We start from the raw sequence: 14914 nt of genomic DNA, 5'->3' as shown, positions 1-14914 counted from the left end.
AAATTTTCTAAACTAGTACGCTGCTTACTTCAGCTTCTCTCTTGAAATTTTCAGGGTAATTTGTCAAGCAGGAGCCGAGAAAAGGGGGGGTTCCAAAACGCTTTTCCCCCATGCAATTTTCACAGTGATTTTTAGACAAAACTACAGCCCGAACCGCTGGACTGAAGTAGCCAGAAAGCACCCGCTCCATTAGTCCAGAAAGCACCTTTTTTGTTATTAGGTGTAAATTCGTTCAGTAGTTTCTGAGATATTTAAAGTTAAAAAAGTACATAAATCGAGGGACACGGATCCTCCACAGATCTGACAGTCCTCATGCTGTTATCTGTTTGACTGCCAACACTTCAAAAATGAAGTGTTGGCAGCCATTTTGGGACTTGGACTCAGCCGAGTCCCAGTAATAAAGTTAAAGATAAGAAAAAGGGGCCATGGTAGGAATACCCTGACCCCTAGGCCTGGTACTGGGGTGCCCAGAGACCCCGCCAGGCCAAATTTTATCCTCAAAACCCATAGAATCTGCTGATCTCAGGAATAAAGAAAAAAAAACAAGTGCGGTCTCCCATGCCTGTTTTTCTTTTTTTTTAACCCCCCGGGTGGGTAAGGTCCCAGCGCAATTTTTAAAAATATATTATGGAGAGGAGGTGCATATTGCCCCCCTCTCCATGGCTGATATGGGCCCGGGACCGCCACTTAGCTAGGTCCAGGCCGATGAATAAGTGACAGGAGGGCCCTGGGGAGCGCCCCAGGGCTTGTCCTTAATAATAAGAAGGGGGCCATCTGGCCCCCCTCGGTTGCCCACTTAGAGCCCGATGGACCACCACCTCCCTGGGGCTAGTGTTATTTTAAAAGGGGGACCACCACCTCCCCAGGGCATGGCCAAATTATAAGTGGGGGATGCACGGCCCCACTCCTGGGCTATTTTCAGCCCCAGGGACCACCACCTCCCTGAGGCTGGCCCTAGAAACAGAAAGGAGGGGGCTTCACTGCCCCACTCCTAATGGGTACCACCACATCGAGGGCCAGCTACCTGTGTCCTGAGGTGCCAGCCCTCGGGACATAGTAGTTTGCTGTTGCTTCGTGGGAAGATATCACAGCTCCGACCAAGCAAGAGCAAACTGTAAGTCCGCTCCCAGTTTATGGGAGCAGGAAAACTGATCCCGCTTGCTGGGAGCAGAATTTTCACCTGTTATCATGCCCGCTGTCAACCAGGCAGGAAAACAGATGAAACAATTGCTCCCGCACACAGGGAGCATCATTTTTTGCTGGTCCCTGCATGTGGGACCAATGAGACCATTGGGGAACTCAGGCTCCCCCCACAGTCTACAAGGATGCATGTTTGCACTAATGTTAGTGGGAAGATGCTTGAGGAACAGTCACAGTGCCAAAATTATACCAGACATGGTCACTGGGTGCATTACCTCGTGGTCCTTTATGCAGTGGTATCCTACAATGTGCGCTATACATGTACCCAGCAAGGTAGGACTTACTAATTAACCACTATAAAGAATTCCAGTTGGGTAGACATTTTGTGCAATACTGCGGACTCTTCTTGGATAACTAAGCAGGTGATGATCCTTTCTGGCACTGATGCTCATATCACAGAAATTAAGCCTCAATGTGAAGCACTTACAAATATAACAGTATCCAAGTTGAAGCTCCTCTTCTGTAAAGGCCAAATCTTCCCAACTTATTGAACTTATCCAATGCAAAAGAAAGAAGTTTTCTTTGCAGTTACACATTGAAAAGCACCTGTGGCCAACCATCATTGTGCATGGCTGAAGGCCGTGCATGGCCTGGGGTTTGGAGCCCGCGGGGTTGGCTACAAGGCCTGGCTGCAACCTCCACCACGCATGGCCGAAGGCTGTGCATGGCACAGGGCTGGTTGCCTATTGGGTTTGCCTGAAGGGCCAGGCCCGAGGCCGGGCCCTGTGGCCAACCCCCGTTGTGCACTCTTGAAGGCTGTGTGCACCGAGGGTTAATTTAAGGCAAGGTAATTTAATATTACTTAACTTTAAAAAAAACCTTAGAGATTCACTGAAAAAAACAAAGGTGACAGGGACATTATAGTTAGGAAATAGATAAAAAAAAATCTTAGAAATTCACTGAAAGAAAACAAAAGTTGAGGGATATTATGGTTAGTTTCAGATTTTAGATGCACAAACCCATAGAAGTTCAACAGTTAACACAGGAGGGGGTCAGTAAGTGGGAGGCCATCGAAGAATGGAGGGGATCAGGCGAAAAGTCAAGTTTTGAGGTCCTTTCTGAATTGCGATAGGGTGGGAGATCTTCTGAGGTGGATGGCAAGGGAGTTCCAGGTCTTGGCGGCATAGTGGGAGAAGGATCTTCCTCCGGCTGTGGCCTTCTGGACGCGTGGGATGGCAGCGAGTGCGAGGTTGGAGGAGCAGAGCTGTCTGGTGGGTGTGTAGAAGTGGAGTCTTTGGTTGAGGTATTCTGGTCTGGCGTTGTGGAGGGCTTTGTAGGCGTGCGTGAGAAACTTGAATGTGATTCTCTTGTCTATTGGGAGCCAGTGCAGTTTTCTCAGTAGAGCGGAGGTGTGGCTGTGTATGGGGGTGTTCATGATGAGACGGGCAGAGGCGTTCTGGATGCGTTTCACTCTTTTATGTACCTTGGTGGTGGTTCCGGTGTAGAGTGCGTTGCCGTAGTCTAGGCGGCTGCTGACGAGGGCCTAGGTGACTGTTCTTTTGGTTTAGGTTGGGATCAATTTGAAGATCTTCCGGAGCATGCGCATGGTGTTGAAGCAGGCGGAGGAGACTCATGCTCTAAGGCAACTATAACTCACTCCCTCGCCATGCACTGCTGCTTACTTGACCTATTACATCAGTAATGACATCTTCTATGACATCATTGATAATATCACCGCAATGTTTGCAATAAAGTTATTGATTAGAAAACTGTCCATGGTGGGGGCGCAAGTTATAGCTACTTTAGAGCACAACTTTTTTAAAGGCTTTTTAAATTTTATTTTCAAACTATAACGTCCTTGTGACTGTTGTTTTTTTTAGTGGGAAGAGGCCTCTAAAAATAATAAAAACGTTACAAGACCTGCAGGTCGAGTAACTTGAATAAGCTACTCAACCTAACTGAAATGTACTTGACCTACAAACTGGTCTCTTATTGTGTAATCCTAGGCAAAATATTTTATTTTACAGAGCTGCTTTTTTCTTCATTCTCACATAAAAGTGGCCCTTCAAATATGTGAGTTCAGCATTTCTGCTGTACAAAAAACTCTTTTGTTTGATGAAATAGACTAAACGTTTGCTTCACGTATAGTAAGAATCTAGCCCACATATGGGGTACACATGATCCCTGACTTGCCTCTTAGTTTACCAATAGCATTTCCATTAGGGCAGGGGCAGGAGTGTTTCTCAGTTCATGTTTAAACACTCAATTGTAATAAATACATCACTAAAGCATGGTGTGGTAGCATACTGTCATTTACAGACCGAACTGGCCCAAAAACTTTCCCATGAACTTGCAGCTTTAATGATAAAACTATATAGTGTATTCAAAATAATCTGTGAAAACATTCAGAAAACATTTATCACTTGCACATCACCAAGTAAAGTGTTCTGATGTGTTTGCATCCTACTAAACATCCCACAGAAGTACAAAAAATGGGCTTTCACAACTACTGAAATATATTTTGAAAAGTATGTACATTTGACTTAGTTATTTAAATGTTGTGTGTTAGGAACAATCTAACACCCTGGAGCCCCTCATTTCACACTCTTAGTATAGCGGGTCGGGCAGTTCACTTTACAAAATCCTTGAACTCTGCAGCTAGAGAAGTCAACCTGCTTCTGACCTCTTTCTCTGAACACAGAGCAAATGTGAGGAGATAAAAAGAACATTTAAAGACATTTTGGGGGTGATTCTAATTCTGGCGGGTGGCAGAGGCCGCCCGCCAGAATTCCGCCCCCATAATACCGCTCCGCGGTCAGAAGACCGCGGAGGGTATTATGAGTTTTTCCCTGGGCTGGCGGGCGGTCTCCAAAAGACCGCCCGCCAGCCCAGGGAAAAACTCCCTTCCCACGAGGATGCTGGCTCGTAATCGAGCCGGCGGAGTGGGAAGGTGCGACGGGTGCAGTAGCACCCGTCGCATATTTCAGTGTCTGCAAGGCAGACACTGAAATACCTTGCGGGCCCTCTTACGGGGGCCCCTGCCGTGCCTATGCCATTGGCATGGGCACGGCAGGGGCCCCCAGGGGCCCCGCGACCCCCCCTACCGCCATCCTGTTCATGGCGGCTTTCCCGCCATGAACAGGATGGCGGTAGGGGGGGGTCAGAATCCCCCATGGCGGCGCAGCAAGCTGCGCCGCCATGGGGGATTCTGAGGGCAGCGGTAAACCGGCGGGAGACCGCCGGTTTACCCTTTCTGACCGCGGCCAAAGCGCCGCGGTCAGAATGCCCTGCGGGGCACCGCCGGCCTGTCGGCGGTGCTCCCGCCGGGGTTAGAATCAGCCCCTTTATTGCTTCTTCACTTTCAGAGTGAGCTCAACACAGAACACCTGTTTTTGTCAACTCCAGAACAGGGAGTAGGCTCTAAATTTAGCTCGACCTGAAAATCTGACTCGCAATATTGAGTGGGCGAGTAGATGTTGTGAGGCCTGGGAACAAAATATATATATCACATAAGAGCATTCAGGTTGGGCTATTCACAGCAAATCTGTCAATTTTACTTTGGATTCGCCTACATAGGTTTTGCATTTGGGTTCATTATTTCGTTTGGCTCCAGCAACCCACTTGGGGCAAAATTAAAAAATTGCAGGACCACCATAACCAGCATGCACTGCTCACTTGAGAGGCCCACTGGGGCGGACTGGTATTTAAAGAGACTAATCAGGTGCCTGCAATTAGACAAGCTGAAGCCATGCCGGTCTTTTCAACAAGAAAGAAATGCCTGGAACACTTCCAGCACTGGCTGCACCTACGAGGGTGAAACACTTCTATATTTTTCTCTGCTGAAGAAAGGATTAACCTAGAAACACGTGTCCAGAGATGATTTTATAACCAAAGGCCTGGAATAATGAAACAGCTTAAAGAAATTCACTGTGAGTTGCTGGCTTTGCTTTTTCTTCCCGTTTAATTAACCTGTTGGGAGTGCGCTTTCACATGAGGACAACTTCGTTTTTGATATATATATATATATATATATATCTGTGCAAGGGCTTTTTTAATCTATACAGGCAATCTAGTTTATGCCCAAGGCAAACTTTTCTTCAGCGATCAAATAAAGAGCAAGTTTAGAGCACTGTACTAGATCGCTCTCTTCTGTTTTTTCACAAATATCAATTTTTTTGACTTGTCATTTGTAGGGGAATATATTTTTTTCTAGCTATCGCGTCAAGAATTTTCAATTCTATTAAGGACACGGAGGCGAGGATTATGCTTTCTCTTTCTTTACTGACTTAAACAGCAGCCAATCAAATACAAGTAACAGGAAAAAACTACACATCCCAAGATGCCTAACATCCTATCACATGGTCCAATCACTAGCCATGTCCTCTGCAATAAGTCCTTTGACCTTTGATGTCACTTCCTCTTTCTTTGGTTAGAACAGATAAGATCAACTTTAAAACGAAACTTCTTATGCCATCTCGAAATTCGGAGTCATGAACATCTTCTTCTTACTGGAAATCCGTTTCTTGGATAGCTCAACACCGGAGAATCAACCGGGCAAAACATTAAAACCAAACTTTTCCCTGAAGATAAGAATTTCAGGAATTCTTCTGATCAGAACCTGTAACAACAAACAGGCAGGTAATATCCCAACGAAATCGAAAATGTCTCAATAAACTGATGTTTCTATAATTGACAATAAAATGGGAGGGAGAAATAACAATAAATCATAAATATTCACAATAATTGATATTCAATATTCATTGTATAGAAGGGAGGGATAATCCTCGCCTCCGTGTCCTTAATAGAATTGAAAATTCTTGACGCGATAGCTAGATTTTTTTTTATTCTATGTCAGGACCCGAGGCTCCGATTATGCTAGTTTAAAGCTGTTCCATTACTACAGTAGCTATGTCCAATACTGGTTTGTGATAAAACTTACGAAAAGTATTTTCTGAAGACCAATCTGCTGCCTTCATAATGTCTTCTAACCGGGATCCCAAGGCAAAAGATTTAGAAGCCATAGCCCCTCTAGCAGAATGAGCCCCAAATATAGAGGTATCAATACCTGCTTCACTCATCAACCATCTCATCCATCTGGCCAAAGTGGCTGAGGTAACTGGTTTGAAAGGTTTTTGCAAAGAAATTAATAATTGACCTTTAACATCCTGTCGAAATTCTTCTGTGACAACTTCATAATCCTTTAAACATTGGACTACACATAATTTCGAAGTTTCAGTATAAACTGGATAGGATACTGACCTGTAATTTGTTTTAGTCCTTCCTGTCACTGAAAAAGTGACTCCATCTGGAGAAAAGGTTCTACCAGCTAAATCCAAAGCTCTGACGTCTGAAACCCTTTTGCAAGAGATAAGACATAAAAGCATGGTCAGCTTAGCTGAAAGCTGCTTGTGAGACAAATACCTGTTGGTAGGCCAAGAATCAATTTTTTTTAAAATAATGCTAACATCCCATAATACAGAATATTTAGGTTGAGGAGGTTTAGAAAGACTTATACCCCTCAAAAGTTTGCAAATTAACGGATGTTCTCCAATGGGTTTACCTTCTAGATAAGAATGTCCTGCAGAAATAGCTGATCGAAAGTTATTAATCGTCCGATAAGCCAAACCAGAACTAGCTAGCTCTGATAAAAAGTTAACAATCATACCAATATGTGCCTCCACTGGATTGGCACCACTTCCATCACACCAACTAGACCATCTGCGCCAGGCTGAGTCATATCTTTTATGGGTGCTACCGGCCCAGGCCTGCTTAATGTACTCCGCAGCTTGCTTCGAAACGTCTGGGGTACTCCATCTAGACCTGAAATTAACCAGGCTAGTAGAGTCAACTTCCCTGACAAGACCAGTGGATGTTGAAGGCCCTCCGGACTCACTAGAAGATTCTGACGAGGCGGAATTAGAAGAGGAGAGGCACAAGCTAAATGAAGAGCTATGGGGAACCAAGGCTGTGCTCTCCAAAAGGGTGTCACCAGAACAATCTCTGTCTTCTGTCTCCGCACCTGAGACAAAACCCTGGCAATCATCAGAAATGGAGGAAAAGCATAACCTCGAAACTGGGACCAATCCTGAAGAAAGGCATCTGTCTTTATCGCACAAGGGTCTGGACGCCAACTGTAAAATTTTGGTTTTGTAGATGTCTGATCTTGAGTCTCTGGAGTGCTCGATAGTGTAGGGGAGCAGGGAAGATCGCCTGAATAGACGAAGCTAACAAGCCCACTATTCTGGCTATATTCCTCAATGAGACGGTCTGACTGGAAAGTATCGATCTCAATTCCCTCTTGATGTTGCGAATCTTTTGAGAGGGAAGAAGAAGTTGGCATAGAATAGAATTTATCTGGAACCCCAGGAACTCTATCACCTGAGAGGGTTTCAACAGTGACTTCTGCACATTGATAAGGAAACCTAAATCCTGCAGAAGGCTGACGGTCCAATTCAAGTGATCTAGAAGGACTTGAGGGGATGGGGCCATCAGCAGAATGTCGTCCAGATATATAATTAATCTGACTCCCTTGGCCCTGAGCCATTCCATCACAGGTCTCAGGAGCTTTGTGAAGCACCAAGGGGCTGACGACAGACCGAATGGAAGGGCACGAAACTCTAAGCACTGCCCTTTCCATTGGAATTGCACGAATCTCCTGTGAGGAGGAAAAATTGGAATCAACAGATAGGCATCCTTTAGGTCCAGACGTACCATCCAATCTCCTTCCAAGAGGATATCTCTTAACATGTGGATGCCCTCCATCTTGAAATGTCTGTAGAGGATCCACTGATTGAATTCCTTTAGGTTCAAGACTAAACGGTGACCTCCTCCTTTCTTGTCTACAACGAAAATATGACTGAGGAAACCGTAAGGATGAGGAGAAGTAAACTGGACGGCTCCCTGGTCTAAAAGAGCCTGCACTTCTTTGTCTATAAAAGTTTGATTTGTTAGGGAAAAACACATCTGTAACGGAGGAGAGAGCTGCGAGGGGGTACTGATAAACTCCAGTCGAAACCCTTTGACTGTTTGGAGAACCCATGGATCTCCAGAGATCCGTTTCCAATGTTCCAAGCATAATGCTACTCTGCCTCCAAGCTTTACCTGAGAGCAATGGATAATGCTCACCTGTGAGACTTGAGTCCTGGATGGCTCCTTGCTGCCCTCTGCGATGGCCCTTGCGGAATCGAGGACGTCCTCCTCTGGGGCGGGTGGGATAGAAGGTGGAGTCTTGTTCCCCGTACCAACCACCTCTGCCTCTCGGATAATAGTTTTGGGGACTAATGTATGTTCCTCGGCCGGGCATACGTCCCCCATAACGACCGGCCCTGACAAAAAGGCCTCGTTTAAAAACCTTCTTGAGGGACATTTGGGCTTTGTCTAGCGAAGAAAAGGTAGAGCAAAACTTAGCCAAGTCTTTAATAAAGGATGATCCGAAAAGAAGTCCTTCAGACGAAGGGCCCGCTTCCGAGGTTGCAAGATCCGACAATTTTGGGTCAATGTGCATTAGTACTGATTTTCTGCGTTCCGCAGAAATAGCACAATTAGAATTTCCTAATAGACAAATGGATCTTTGTGCCCAACCGATAAGGACATCCGTGTCCACAGGAGAGCCTGATTCCTTGGCCACATGGGCCATCTCCAGGATCTTGGTCAGAGGTCCTGACAGATCCAACAGTTTGTCTTGGCAATTACGGCAGGATCGATCCAAACCTTTTTTGGGATCTTTCGCAAATTTCCTCATAAAGGTGACCATGGTAAGGTCTATTTCTGGTGTGTCAGATACCTTGCCTTCTAGGTCAGGTCTGGGGCATTCAGCTTTTAATCGAGATCTGGCTTCTTTATCAAAGCTCTTTCTTAGATTACATTGGACATATTGAGCCACTTTGGGTGGCGGGACCCAATTGGAAGCTCTGGGGTGTATGATTTCTGTGGGGTCGAAGTCCAAGACCTGGCGGTGGGGGGGGGGTCGCTTTTTTAATCTTTTTACTAGGTATCGGGGGATCCAAGTCATCAGAGTCATCAGAAGAGGAATTCTTATCAGAGGAGGAGGGAGAGAAGGAGGCATCCTTTTTAGAGCTATAATTATGCTCCCCACTACGTTTCTTGCGTAGTTTATCAAATGCGTCCGCATGAATATCACTAACCCCGGCTCCGGACTCTAGATTTTTTGTTTTGTCCTTAACTTTTTTAGGTTCAGTTAGTGGTTGTTGTTGTCCTTGCATCCAGCCCTGAGATTGGGCGTAGTCAAATCAATGCCCCGAAAAGGGGCCCAATGCTCTCACCAGGGCATCATTTACCGATTGCTGGACCCTGGTGTCAAGGGCTTCCACTAGATCTACCTCTAGTTGATTGCCCAACTCCTCCGTATAATATTCTGTCTCCTGGTCATCCCACTGAGCCATGATCGGAGTCTTAAGGTGCAGTACCTTTAATATATTAATATATAGCGTGTAGACAAAGATGCTATAAATGGGGGAGTTCAAAAACCCCAAATTCAGGCCAGAAATGAAATGCCCTTGATTAGAATGTGGAGGGAGCTGCCTGAAGGCACTCTCGGCCGTAGCCTAGTTTTACTTTACAACCCAGTCAGCTTAGATGCTGCTGGGCGTCAGGGAGCAATTTGCGGTGACTTGGGGGGCCCCTGCACACACGCGCTGCAAGTCCACGAGCCGATCGATTCCAAAAGGGAAAGTGGATTGGCTCGTAGAGACACGCGCACGCGAGAGTGAGAAATAGAAAGGAGACTGCAGAAAGCAGCTCCGCTCCACTACAATAAACGGGCTTCAAAAGTTGGCAAAACGCCAGAATCCAAAGCGCACGAGCGCTTAAATACACAAATGAAAAGCGCGCTGAATCGCGATGCTTGAAAGCGAAACAATCACAGTAATTAACATTAAATAAGCATGAAAATATCGGAGAGAAATAAATCGTGTACTTATCTGCTGCGAAGCAGCAAAAAAACAGGAAGTGACATCAAAGGTCAAAGGACTTAATGCAGAGGACATGGCTAGTGATTGGACCATGTGATAGGATGTTAGGCATCTTGGGATGTGTAGTTTTTTCTGTTACTTGTATTTGATTGGCTGCTGTTTAAGTCAGTAAAGAAAGAGAAAGAATAACCGGAGCCTCCGGTCATGACATAGAATTCACCTACAGCACAAACACACACCACACACCTTTTCTGTGATTTCCGCAGTTATTCTTGCAAATGCTTGAATTTCCTTTTTGAAATTCTCTAACACTGTGCTGGCATTAACATTTTCAGTGCTGTTCTCCACAACCATCTCAATCTCTTAACTTGCCCGTTCAGACCCTAGTATTGCATCTGATTGTCATCTGTAACACAACTGACTTCAGAATCACTAAATCTTAATAGCATATCTTTAAGTTTTTGAAATTGAAGAGCTTAACGTTTTACATAATACAATCTTCTCACAAGAGTATGCATTTTAGTGTGGTGCAGAGATAGCATTTGTATATAATGGAAAGTAATGTCATTATTCTGCTGTGATAAGCAAGCGACTGAATGTCCTTGAAGGATTGTCAGCTTCCTAACTTGACAAGGATCAAGGCTTTGGAGTAGTTCTGTTTCTTGTTTCACAGTTCATTTTCTGCATTTGTTTAAGAAAAGTCTAAGTTTGTTTATAGACTGTTGTCTTATGTTGCATACGTTTCTACATTTCCACTCAAAAACTGTTTTTTGAGGAGGTTGACCTAATACTTGATCAGTTATTTCTTCTTCTACATTCCTATGCACTCATTTTTCTTTTTCAATCAGTATACCTTCATTCATTGAATTTCATATCCACAACCATCTGTGTCAATTGTAAACATTAACTGATTTCCTTGTAAGTAATTCTCCTCATTAAAAAAATGCCTCCGTACTAGCAGTGTGTTTCCACTTTCCTTGAAAAACACTGTCAAAGTTTGCTTTACTCGCTTAAATCTTTTGGCAATATTTTTTCCTCCAGCGTATTAACCAGTTCATCTAAGCATCTCGTTCTCTTCAAAATGAGAATAAATAGATTTCTTTTTACTACAAAACCCTGGCAATCTAGACACTTTACAAGCTCTTTTTGGTTTTGGAGAGCTCTTCTGCTTTTTAAGGTTTTCATGCATCCCATAATATGAGAGAATACTCTTCTATGAAAGAAATGTCTAACTTAGTTCTTTACATTTCTTTTTCTTAAATCTGACTGGCTGGGCTTTTTTGTGGCATTATCTTTTTGAAGAATAATATGATTTTCTGTTAGCTGTTGGGACATCGCCCATACTTATCTCACCTGTAGAAGAATGTTTACATGATGCTAATATATATATATTTTTTAATTTCTGGGTGCTCTTACTTCATTTGTATTTTTGTTTACCATGTTTCCCTTTTTCTGGCTGTGTTTCATGTTTGGAGACATCTTTGCATTACTGTTGATTTCTCTTCTTTTTCGTCTGCTATTTCATTGGCATCTTCAAATGTCTGGAAGCCCCAGAAAGAAAATAAATACACATAATATTTAGTTGGTCATTCATCTCTGCATGAAGGCATCGCCTCTTAGAGAACATGTGATAACGCGTCCAACCCTTATAAATTACCTGTATCTGGACATGTTGGAGGTCGGTGAATCTTTTAACCGAGTCGGGCTCTCCTCATCCTAAAATAGTTGAGTCACTCAGATCAATAATCAATAACTATTGTAATCGGTAATCAATACTCAATTAATAGATCAATATAGCACATCAGAAATCAATAACAGTTGGTATTTCGGCGCACCATGACCTTTCAGTCATGAATAACCACACCAGTTTATTAAAAGTTAGTGAATTTATTTCCCTATATTAACAAAGCTAGCACAATGTATATATGTCTCATAACCAAATGATATATGTATATGAACATTACTAGCTGTCCATAATGGCGGAAGAAACGCAATCTACGCAAAATCTGAATAATGATACACTCTGTTATCGCAATGCAAATCACTAATATGACTAACTGTATTTGACTAATTTCATACATTGGTCAGCATAACAAGATTTCAAATTAGCATGATACATCGAATGAATACCTCGACTAACCTCTAATTAGCATTGGCATGTGGGACTTCATGCAAAACGAATTTAGTCAACACAAATTTGGAAAACTTCTAGCTAGGACCCTATCACAATAGCAGTTGGTACCTAAAAGGAGAAACACAATGCATAATACATTTATCCTTTCATATTTACCAAATACAATCAGCATTCAAGAAAAGTCTTCGTCCTTCAGGTACCGGTTGATCAGCATGGGGCAAATTTCAAAGGGGCAAAGTTAAGGGCAAGCTTCCTTGCAGCGGCAAGGAGAATGGGGCAAAGTTACTGCATGGGCAAGACGGGGGCAAATCAAAGTTAAAGTCTCTAGGGTGAGAATTCTTAAAGTCTCTTTCTCTCAGATAGAGAAAAGGGCATCAGGGTGTCGTCCAAAATGGAGTCTGGCATCAGGCTTCAAACTGGCATCGAGGAAAATGGCTGACTTCTCTTTGTCCGGTGGGTTTCAGTAAGAAACATTCCAAATTATGCAGGGTCTTCCATTGGAGGGTTCATAGGTTGGCTTCAAATTGTCCAATGAAAATTGTCTTTTACTAGCGCTCATTTATGCATACACTGTCCTTGGGGCCTTGGAACACAAATTGTAACATGGTTTGCCAATTATTTTACTATCTCTACCTTCATTGTCCGCACCTGCAGAGACTGACCTTGTATCAAAGGGGATGAAACCGGCCTAGTACGAAACCTTGGAGATAAGTGTATCAGTCAGCTCTACTGGAAAAATACAACTTCAAGCAAGAATATATGTTTCATTAGTTCAAGGAAAAACCACGCAGTTAGAATTTTAAACCAGGCAACTAGGCCAAAGCCTGTACTAAATTTAAGCTAAGCAAAACAGTTTTAAAAACAAGAAATCATGGCATACATTTGCAATTATGACAGATTACTACATTTTCAATACTTCATGATTAATAAAGCTCGTTTACAATGATGGCGAACTACCCCGAGGGCACAATTTCCCTCGTACATTATTTTCTTTACTAAAATCACACTTCATTATATTTTGATTACTCGATATGTATGAATATATGTCGGACCTTCTTTTTCTGCGTCATCACATGGTGTGTGAAAGGCTTTCCAGACAGCAAGGTCTCTAATGATACTTCTCAAGAGAGAAAGGGTAAGTGTAGAAGGTTTTAGACAATCAATAGGCCCTCCCACACCAGATTTAAACAGGGTACAATTTGGTTATGGTACTTTTTTCATGAAACAGTAACTCCTTCTTACACAAGCCTATAAAGAGTGAATGGTTCACATTTATAAGAGCACAATGTCTCTCCTGACAGTCCTGTATAGGTTAGAGAGAAGGTGTGAAAGAATTTAAGAATTTAGTAGTAGGCCCACATCTCTCAACAGATGCTTTCTCGGAGTGAACAGGGTGTTTAGTTTAGATCAGAAAGAGGTATCTGTGCACTGACACTTCTGTAGGGGATGTCGGTAGAATGATCTAGGCAAGAGCTATTATCACACTTTAACAAATCACAGATTTTGAATGGTTCAGTCTCAGGAAAGGGGGGTAAGTATATACAAGCTGAATGCTTCTTTTTTTATGACAACATAGCCTCTCTGGTGAGACATCTCTTCACAGATGAGTACGAAAAGCTTTACTGAGAAAGTTACCCCTCTCTAAAGATGTCTTGTCTGTGTGAATAGGAAATTTAGTTCAGTACAGGAACACTATCCTCCGTAATGATTCATCTGACCAGAATAAAGAGTCTTTGTAGAAGCTATGACAGAATAAGTAGGCCCTGTGCAACCATATTTTAGCATGCTATACATTCTGCATGGTGCAGTTAGATCAAAGGATGACCCCAGCTCATACCGCCCTACAATATGTCTCTCTAAGTGACAGCTCAAGACAGATAATGTTTTGTGTAGAAGACATTTGGAAGCCAGCAACGCCTGCATTTCATATCTTTATAAAGAACAAGTGGTCTACTACCAGTGAGCAGAGTAAAGGGCATCTGTAAAAGGACTTAGACAAACACTAGCCCCTGTGCTACTGCATTTTACCAGAGGGGAGATGAGGTGTAGTAAAGTTACGTGTAAAATAAGAGGTTTTTGATATACTTGTATACAGAGTGAATAGCTCACTTCTATCGCAAATCTCCCTCTCTACTGTGTGTAGATGTTATATGTTGGGTGTAATACTGTCAGTGAGTAATTCACTCCTGCCCAAAGGTATCTCCTCTGAGAGAACATGGTGTACGAATGGGTTTACAGATAACAAGGTTTCTACTGATACCTCTGAAGAGAGCAAAGGTTTAGTGTACAAGGTTTTAGATTAACACTATGCCCTCTCCTGCTAGAATTAAACAGGGTACAGTTTGGTTGTGTTAGTGTTCATGAAAGAGTAACTACTTATTATACAAGTCAATACGTAGTGACTGGTACACAATTATAAGAGCACGCCATCTGCCCTGACACTCCTCTGCAAAATAAACAGTGCCAGTGAAAGAATTTACTAACAAAATGTTTTCTCTACTGAGACCCCTCCACATGTTAAATGCTGTGTGTAAGAGGCTCTTGTTAGAAAGCCACCCCTCTACAAAGTATTTTTCTGTCAGTGAACCACATGTATAATTGCTTTATAAAACACAACCCCATATAATTACTGCACAGAACACAACACATTTTAACAGTGTATACATAACAAATAAAGTGCAATTTGACAAAACCTGGGGTGTACATCATA

The sequence above is a fragment of the Pleurodeles waltl genome, chromosome 8, assembly GCF_031143425.1.
Source record: "Pleurodeles waltl isolate 20211129_DDA chromosome 8, aPleWal1.hap1.20221129, whole genome shotgun sequence".
NCBI lineage: Eukaryota > Metazoa > Chordata > Amphibia > Caudata > Salamandridae > Pleurodeles > Pleurodeles waltl.
The sequence above is the reverse complement of the archived record's forward strand: the minus strand, read 5'-3'. Positions refer to the sequence as shown.